At 41.0% G+C, this 9689-nt stretch overlaps 1 long non-coding RNA gene across 2 annotated transcripts in view; it reads left to right on the top strand.

The window, feature by feature from the left end:
* LOC125729140 (uncharacterized) overlaps positions 1-9307 on the top strand; it is a 59959-nt gene extending 50652 nt beyond the window's left edge. Inside the window, exons 1-3 of one of the 2 annotated variants that reach the window (XR_007389621.1) lie at positions 2393-2522; positions 7262-7405; positions 9236-9307. This is a non-coding gene — a long non-coding RNA (uncharacterized LOC125729140). Of the gene's footprint in view, positions 1-2392; positions 2523-7261; positions 7406-9235 lie in introns of those variants that run through there. The other variant, XR_007389620.1, reaches the window with a different exon arrangement.
* Positions 9308-9689: the final 382 nt, after the last annotated feature.

Raw genomic sequence — 9689 nt, forward strand, 5'->3', positions numbered from 1 at the left:
TAGAAGCGGCCAAATTGCTAAAACTGTTTCACAACCTATACAGTAACGCTGGCGAAATCAGGACGCTGCTTCGGTACGTTATAACATCGCCATGGTAATGAACCCAGCAAACGGTTAATCTTACTTCAACAACATGGGACATTTAAAAAGTAAACGTATAGGGGCTCTTTTCAGAATAACATCTTCAGATGAAACGCATTACGACAGACCGGATGAGTAAAACCAATCATATCAACCATAAGGCTTGTTGTTTTTAAGTTTAACACAATTATTTTCTCTTACAATTTAAATATAAACAATCACATTACGAAAAATGGCCACAGCATCTACAGTTTAAGCTACTAATTTTAAATATATTTCAATTATATTTTGCGGCAATATTTGCATGAACTATATCACGACATACAATGAAATATATAATTAACTATGCTAACAAAACATAATCTGAAGAAATAGCAAGAAACATAGGAAGAGATGCTTCTCACCGCTGCGCCATCGCTCTGTCAGAAAGTTTATGTTCAAACTGCACTGATTTTGTTTCTATGGAAACCAGCGAAATTTTTCATTGGTCGAAAGGATGAAGATATGTACTGACGCCATTTTCAACGAATGAAAACGAGAATTAATTGTCAGGGCGGGACGAATTTGAAGGTGAACCAATCAATAGTAGTATGTTTAGCTCGTGCTTGTTTTGGCTGAGCGTGATTGGATTTGTTGATCTAACCGCCTTCAAGCCCGTAAACCATGTATCTACTTGTCAATGGGAAACCACGCAGTTCTGTCTATAAATACTGACTGTAATTTTTTTATGACATTATGTCTTTGCTATGCAGTATTACGGTAATGCGTAATACCGCGATGTTTGGGGTGCCCCGCTGTTTTTTTTCCACAGCTGGTGAACGCAATTAGCATTTTAGCCACGTTGGTAGGTACGCTTTTGAGAAAGAACACTATAGTTCTTGTTATTCACATTCTGTGTCCTGGTGTTTTTAATTTCTCATAATGTGAACAAAGATATGTCATATACAAGTTTTTTGAGAGACTAAATTTTGGTTTGATTTATAATTTATTTAATGGTAAATAAAGTTCTTATATAGCTATTTTAGAATTAGTGCAGTCTTTCGTTTAGAATTAGCGCAATATTCTTAAAAACTGCATGTTCAAACCAAACGCCATGCCATAATAACTGCTTTACAGATATTTCATTCAGGAATCTATGGAGGGTATACTGTAGGTAGGCCTGTTTGTGTGTGTGTGTGCGCGCGTTTGGGTGGGTGGTTATGTACATAGTGCTATAAAAACATGTTATTTTGACTTTGTAGGGACATGTTTTCGGTCCCGAAAGTAAGATACTGAATTTTATTAAATTCTGTGAATGCAGTCAAATGAATAATTCAAAAAGTCTTGCATTTTGTTTGGTTGCTTACTGTTACTGCTTGGTAACTACTGCAATGTTTAAGGTTGCCATAGTTAGGATTGGGGTTACGCCCATACAAATGAATGGAGAATCTCCACAAAGATTCAAATACCTAATCTCTGTGTGTGTGTGTGTGTGTGTGTGTGTGGAGTAGGTGTATATTACATTGTGGGGACCAAATGTCCCCCACAATGTGACAAAAACCCCGTTATTTTGATGTTTTGGGGGGCATTTTCAGGTACTCACAAAGATCTGTAAATACAGTCAAAAAACTAAAAATGCCAAAAGTCTTGTATTTGGTTTGGTTACATATGGTTAAGGTTAGGGGTTGGTAGGGGTTAAAGTTGTCATGTTGGGATTACAGTTTTCCCCATAGAAATGAATGGAGAGTCCCCACGAAGATATAATTACATAGCTGTGTGTGTGTGTGTGTTGTGTGTGGTATCAGATCAGTCCCTGAGAGTTCAGTAGTCAGGCGCCATGTTTCTGAGTCTGGTTGTGGAGGCCTGAATGCTTTTCCAGATGCCAGAGTGAAAAGATTATGTGAGGGGTGGGTGCGGTCATCCACAATGTTGGTGGCTTTGCGGATGGAGCGTGTGATGTGAATGTCCATGATGGAGGGGAGAGAGACTCTAATAATCTTCTCAGCTATCCTCACTATCCGCTGGTCTTATGATCTGAGGCGAGGCAGTTCCCAATTCAGACCGTGATGCAGCTGCTCAGGATGCTCTTGTCTAAGGAATCAAAAATGTGGTTCCATGGGGTTCCAGACAGTGACCTTTTTTGGAGACAGTGAGACTAAATTTTATACCTAGGTGCACCAGTTATGACATTGGTCAGGTAGGCTGTGGTCTGTTAGTTGGTGACAAGTGGCTGGTGATCCATGCAACCCAAGCAGAAGTGAGCAGAACTTGTATCAGCCAAATAGACAGGAGAAAGCGGATTTTTCATTGGACTTCAGGACTCCTGAGTAACAGATAAAGACAGAGAAACAGCAAAGTTATGGAGAATCAGGAAGTAAGTGCCAGTCTGCGCAGATCTGAGGTCAGTGAGACACACATAAGGCTCCTCTGATGCTCCTCTTCATCCGCTGATGGGCCTCCAGGTGAGAATCACAAATCAAACATAATAACAACTGACACAAAGGCCTGAGGTCAGACCCTCTGTATGCAGCACACAGTGTGTCTGCAGTCTCACCCTCACATCGTGTATGATGACATTTCTGCTTTTTAGATTAAGTGCTTGTCTGAGAATAACTTCTGCATCATGCTAATTATTTAGCTGTTTCGTGCTCATGGGCAAAAGAAAAATGAGGATTAAGTTAAATATATCAGAAATAAATTTCTAATGTGGCTCAAGGCCACAGTAAAGTGGACCATCACATCAAGTAAGTACAAAACAGCCTTTACTAATACGCTAAGGGTTAAAACAACATATAAGATGTGCATAATCTGACAGTATATCAGCGTGAGAGCAAGGCTGGCCCTGGAAGTGGTGTGCATGCAATGGCAGAGCAAAGTTAGAGACACCCGCTAAAAACTTTCATTTCATCTCACTTGCTCCTTTCTTCTTTTTCCTTCTTTTTTTCCCTCCTAATCTGTCCATCCTCTTCGGCCAGCTCACCCACTGCATCACCATGCCGCCTAAAAATGAAATAAATAATTTTTTTAAATTTAAAAAATGAAATCGATCAACATGAGAGGCCTATACAGAGTTTATAGAACCCCTCATGGTAAAGCAAACATGTTTGTCACAGCAGTGCATTCAGACCATGATTCTGCTAAAGCTGCCGGACAGGACAAAGGGAAAAAAAAGAAGAAGGTGGGGGTCAGTGCAGCAGTGGGTAGTTCAGGTCCAGAATGTAAAAATCCAGACCAAGATTTAGTTTCAACCAAACAGCTGAGTACTCTGTATCAGTGTCATTCTTAAAGTCGTGTTTCAACTTCTGGCAAAGTTCTCCCAGGAGCCTATCTCTGTTGTATGTACAGTCGGCATGTAATTCATTCCTGCCCAGGTCCCTGACAAACAGTTGGAGGCAGAATTACTTGTTATCAGAGTATGTGAATTTTTACACACACCAGCAGCTGTGACAGAATAAGATATTTCCTTTATACTGCTGCCACATAGTGGACACAAAGAAGACTGCAGTCAATTCTAAAATCAGTCAGTCAACATGCTACCACCACAGACTATAATCGGGAAGTGATCAAACTTCATGGAACAATATGAATATAAACAAACAGATGTAGTAAGTATATTGTGCAAAATGTATCTTCATCTTAACTACGCTGAATGGTGGAGTCCCAGAGTAAGTGATCCTCACCTGGAGGCCCATCAGTGAAGAAGAGGATGAAAAGGAGCATCAGAGGAGCCTTATGTGTGTATCGCTGACCTCAGATCTGTGGAGACTGACACTGACTTCCTGACTCTCCTTAACCTCACTGCCTCCCTTTTTGTGGGTTTTAAATGTTTAAAAATCATCCATCTATCTTTGATTTTCATAAACTGTTTGTGCACTGATGCATTTCCTGTCTATTTCTTGTCTGTAAAAAGGAAAACAGTTTGATGCTGCTGTTGTCCTGCTCTTACCAGGAATAAATATTTTGATTTCATCTAGAATCTTATCATTTTAGAAACATGATTTCATAGCAAAATTATTGATAGCTGGTCTTCACAGTGAATCATTCATGCTCACAGAATTTAAACTACAAACAAATTAATCAAATAAGTCTAGTTCTTTTCTAAACTGTTACTTCCTCATATTGCAAATGAGCAAAGAGCAGTGAAATCAGACTTATTCTGAAAAGCAGAAAAGTCGTCATACAGGATGTGAGTGTGAGACTCTGCAGAAACACTGTGTGCTACATACAGAGGGTCTGACCTCAGGCCTTTATTTCAGTCTTTATTATGTTTTATACAGTTTTAAAATGTCACTGCAGTAGGTCCTTTTCATATGTGTGGATCAGCACAAATCATGAGGTCCGTTAGGAAGGTGTCTGTATGACAGGGGTGGGGGTATCCTGGGGGGGGGGGGGATGGGTGGGGGCAAAGTCAGGTAATTCACTTCATCTGGGTCTTATCAGCAGTCCTGTGTTTCTCTCAGCACCACAATGATGTTTCACCACATACTGGGGTCCGTGGGCCTCCTCAGTTATATTCAGGCTTTCAAAGTTCTTCAATCATAAAAAAGTCACATGGATCTGACACTCTGACACTGTTATATTAATTTTGTTTAAATTCATTGAAAAATACTATATATTACAGCTAGTATTTGGATCCGTCTGCTCTTTATCCGTTCCTCACTGGCATACCTGGGTGTCTGTGCAGTGCTTTCCGGAAGCATCAGAACCATTCATAAGGGAATCTATGTGTGGCTGCCCTCTAGTGGATACACAAAATTCGGCTACTTAAGTAGCTTGACTATATTTCCCTCCTAGTTTAGTTTAGTTCCTAATTTAATTTAACAAGATGAAACTGAAGGCAGAGCTGGAAATTAGTTTAGTCATGACTTCAGAAGTTACGCTGACATGGGATTCTGTACAATCAGAGATGAAGCTGCTGGATGGGATGGTCATTCGCCTGCTTTTTCTGACTGATGTAGGTCTGGATGTAAAGTTACAAACTGCTTAATGTGTATCAATCTGTTTTATAATGTTCACACAAAAAAAGTGCTTTTAATGTGTCTGCCACCTTGTATCTCCCACAATGTGCTTCTGCATTTGATATCTTCTTGACTTGGGGATAAAGAGATTTAACTGGATGGATTTTACTTTTGTGAAGCACTACAGTCCAAAGCTGAACTGATTGTTCAAAGCTTTTTGGTTTTTAAGCAAAACTACTTCATTTAATTTATCTGAAACCCCACTTTGCGCCTTTCTAGACTCAACAAAGCATCATTGCCAACAAAATAAGTGAGTTACAGTTAAATCAGGTAAAGAAGTTTCATTTGGAATTTACTGATCCAGGTTTTCAGTACCACGGACACCAACTAGACTTACTGTCATTTAATGGGAGTGAAAGCAGAAACCAATAGATCACACAGGGATATTTTCATTTGATGGTGTCTTTCTTTTTACTTTTGATATGCCGTCTTCCTCCTTAGCTGATATGTGAGGCTGCTGTCAGCTCAGACAAGCTGGTGTGATTTTACGCAGAGTGATAAGTGGGCAGTCCTGTTTTCGTGTGTTACATTTTCATTTGATGTTGGCCAATATGTATGTGGTACTGTTTCCTCCTTAACTGACATTCACAGGCTGTTGTTAGCAGAGACAAGCTGGTGTATTTGTACTGCAGATTGAAAAGTGGGCGTTCCCGATTACATCACTCTTTTAAAGAGTCCCTGATTGGTGGGCTCTGACGAGGAGGGGTGACCTAAAAACTCCAAACCATTATCCCTCCATCCATCCATCCATTTTCCAAACCGCTTATCCTACTGGGTCGTGGGGGGTCCGGAGCCTATCCCGGAAGCAATGGGCACGGGAACAAACCTGGATGGTGGGGCCAGCCCATCGCAGCCAAACCATTTAAGTTTGTGAAATTCATTTTTAATAATTACCATCCATCCATCCATCCATTTTCCAAACCGCTTATCCTACTGGGTCGTGGGGGGTCCCGGAGCCTATCCCGGAAGCAATGGGCACGGGAACAACCCTGGATGGGGGGCCAGCCCATCGCAGCCAAACCATTTAAGTTTGTGAAATTCATTTTTAATAATTACCAATTTCAGAAAAATATGAAATGTTTTGTAAAGTATCAATTTATTAATCATGTATTTAAACAAATTATGACCAGTATAAAAGACACATACAAAAACTGTACAAAAGTCTTGGGCTGTCGAAGAAAATGATGTTCAAATGATCTTCATCTTGGTCTAGAATTATAATATTTTGTCCGTCAAAGTGTGGCAGCCCAGTCATTTCAAAATCTCTTCTAAAGTTAGTAAAACATTTGCACCAACCATCCAATAGACCTATATCTTTTTATAACACAACTCTATGGCTAATCAATGCATCATTAACATTTTGTCACGGGAGACGGCAGCGATCGCGGGCAGGCGGGTAAGAAGCAGGCAGACAGCCGAGAATCAGGGCAAACGAGGGGTTTAATCTCAGGGACGAGGGCACGAACATCAACTGACATCAATGACGGACAAAGGACTCGGGTAAGACACGGACTGAAATACACAGGACTGAGCAAATTAACTAGATACAGCTGGGGTACAATCGGGAGAAAACACGTGGGTAATCAGGGGGCGTGGCACACAGGAGGAGCGGACGAGCCGGGCATGACACATTTGTTTAATTAAATTAATTAATTAAGTGAGCTGGTGGCAGAATTTAACAAATACATGGAATGGCTGGGGTGCCCCTGAGGAGAGGTTTAGGATCCAAAGCGTGGTTCATCTAGCGATCCAACAAGGCATCAGTAACTTTATGGAGAAAAGAAGAAATTCTTGTTAGTTTTTATTGTGTCACTTTTAATTTGCATATATTTTTATGATAATTGTGTTTTTGTTCTGAGCAAATATACACAACCCAATTAAAATAGCATTAAACGTTTTCTTTGATGGCCCAAGACTTTTGCATAGTACCATATTTTTTCAGAATCAAGAGACAATTTAATAAAAACCAGTCTTACCTTCACAAGATAACGATTATTAAACATTAACCAGCAGGTGGCAGCAAAGCACTTGTGAATAAGTGGCCAATACGTGGTTGTACAGGTTGCCAGCAGATTAATCATCCCCTCTGTGGTTAACTGACTCTCATGCTATGACTGTACAGACTGAGCAGGGCCGAGTGAGAGAGGCTTCACTGCAGTTAGCATAACCGTTTATTTTACCAGCTCGTCTGACTCATTCTGCTCCACGAAGGTCATCTCCTCTGCCAGCTTCCTCTGATCCAGGGAGACCCTCTGCTTCTCTCTGATTGGTTCCCGCTTTCTACAGGAGGTCCAGTGCAGCTGAATGGTGATGATGGTGCAAATCAGGTAAAACACACCAGTCCCAGCTTTCAGTACAGCATCCAGAACCTGCTCCCACCTGTGAGACATATAATACACCAGTGTGTCTGTCAGTCACACATATCACATTTAAACCTGAAGAACAAAACAGTGAATCTGTTCTGACTGAAGTAAAACCACCTTGATAATCGACAGCAGCACCGATCAGCTCAGTCCTACATACAGAGCCAGCTGGACCAAAGAGCTGAATAAGAGGGTGGATGTGAACAGTAAAGTCTTACATGCTTTATAGAAACACGGTACAGCCACATCGGTACTATTACACAGGACACATGTGAGGAACAGGAGACATTAACAAAGAGCATGAAAATAGCTAGAGATTATCACACAACATGTTACACTATTTTGTAAAAACAGGCCTGCAGTCATTCCCCAGCAGCACAGGGCAGAAGGCAAGGGCTCACCTGGATGGGATGGGATCTCAAGTTTATTATTAAGAAAATCAAATAAAAAATATTTTTTTCTCTTAAAATTAAAATGACAGTTTCCCATTACTGTGTGATCAGGTAAATGCTGCTAGCTGGACCCCCACACTACTGTAAATGCTGCTGAATGCTTTACCTCCGTTTTTCATTATCCCCTCCTTCTTCATCATGTGCAGAGAAAAGGAGAGCAGTGGAAACAGGAGAAAGGATAGTTAATAAAAAGCAGGGTTTGCACTGTCGCCTCACTCCCTCTGGCACGTGTACTCAAGTCTTCGCTGGAGTTCCGTGTGTATGGAGTTTGCATGCTCCCCCCTGTGTCATTGTGGGGTTCCTTCCAGGGACTCTGATTTCCCCCCCACAGTCCAAAAACATGCTGAGGCTAATTGGAGTTGTCAAATTGCCGGTAGGTGTGCTTGTGCGAGGGAATGGAGTGTGAGCGTGTCCTGCAATTGGTTGGCACCCTGTCATGGGACGTTCCCTGCCTTGCGCCCATAGGGACCCTGAATTAGACAAGCAGTTTTCAGACAATGGATGGATGCAGCACTGGAACAGATATTACAGAGTACAATTGTAACACTGGTCTACGCTGCAATGAAAAACCACCTACAGACATGTTAGTCAGTCTGCACACCATTAGTAACAATTCATCCTCACAAAGATGAAAAAATGCCTGAATTATGTTGCAAGCTACATGGATTTGTCTGGATTTGTATACATAAACAAGTGACTGGCTGTATGTCTGTGGAAAATGCTGTGATTTTTGTCATATTACAGACTGATCATAAACTAGAAGACACACATTCAATATTAAAGACACCAATAGCCTGACTGTGCGTTTTTGGATTGTTGGAGGAAACCCCACACAGCATGTGGAGAAACATGCAGACTCCACACAGACAGAGCAGAAGCCAGATTCAAACCCCTAAACATGGAGGCGTGAAGCAACAGCGCCGCCTACTGGACCACCGTGCCACTATCATTGAAACAATAATCCCAATAAATAACTCTGTTTCACAACAGCTGATAAATAGGGGATTATCCCCACAAAGAAGCACAAACCCCTTCGTGAGTGAAACTGCTGGGTTGATTAGTATGTATCTATTTATATCAAGCATAAATAATTCACAGGCAGATTTAAATCAATTACTTATGTTTAACAGTAATATGAACTGGAATCTGCAGGATTCCACAACCAGCCACCAATACCAAGCCAGTGTCCTTCCTCTCCAGCCCACTCATTGTCACAATGAAGGTTTTATTTTCTGTGTCATCCCTGATCAGGACAGGCCTCCCATGCAAACTCACTGATCTCTCTGATGCACAGGAGCCCCCAATCTTACACCACATCCTTTGTCTTTTGTTGTTTCCATAGTAACACTGACACTGTCTCCATCCACACCCGTCACCTCCTGTTTGTCCACTGACAGCCCTGGAGGACTTCAACCCACAGGTAAAACACTCAACGATTTCCACAGCAATGAAATGTTTATGAATATCAGCCCATTACAACATACATACTGTATGTAAATGTTTGGCCAATAAACTGACATTTTTAACATATTGCTTATCAATATTTAACCTCATGAAGTCGCCCGATTTAGCTGACACTGTTACTTCTTCCAAGTCTCGTTTATCATATTGAATTAAATTAAAATGCAGATTTTTAAAATATTAAAACATTTTTTTCATCAGTGTTTGTGTTAAGGTCCTTCCTTTTTGACTCAGTGACATGTTACATACTGTGCATCTCATTGGCTACAGTCTGCAGTAACAGACATCTTACCATCAGTGACTGACAGATTAACCTGATCAGAAAGGCTCCCACT

Source organism: Brienomyrus brachyistius, unplaced genomic scaffold, assembly GCF_023856365.1.
Source record: "Brienomyrus brachyistius isolate T26 unplaced genomic scaffold, BBRACH_0.4 scaffold505, whole genome shotgun sequence".
NCBI lineage: Eukaryota > Metazoa > Chordata > Actinopteri > Osteoglossiformes > Mormyridae > Brienomyrus > Brienomyrus brachyistius.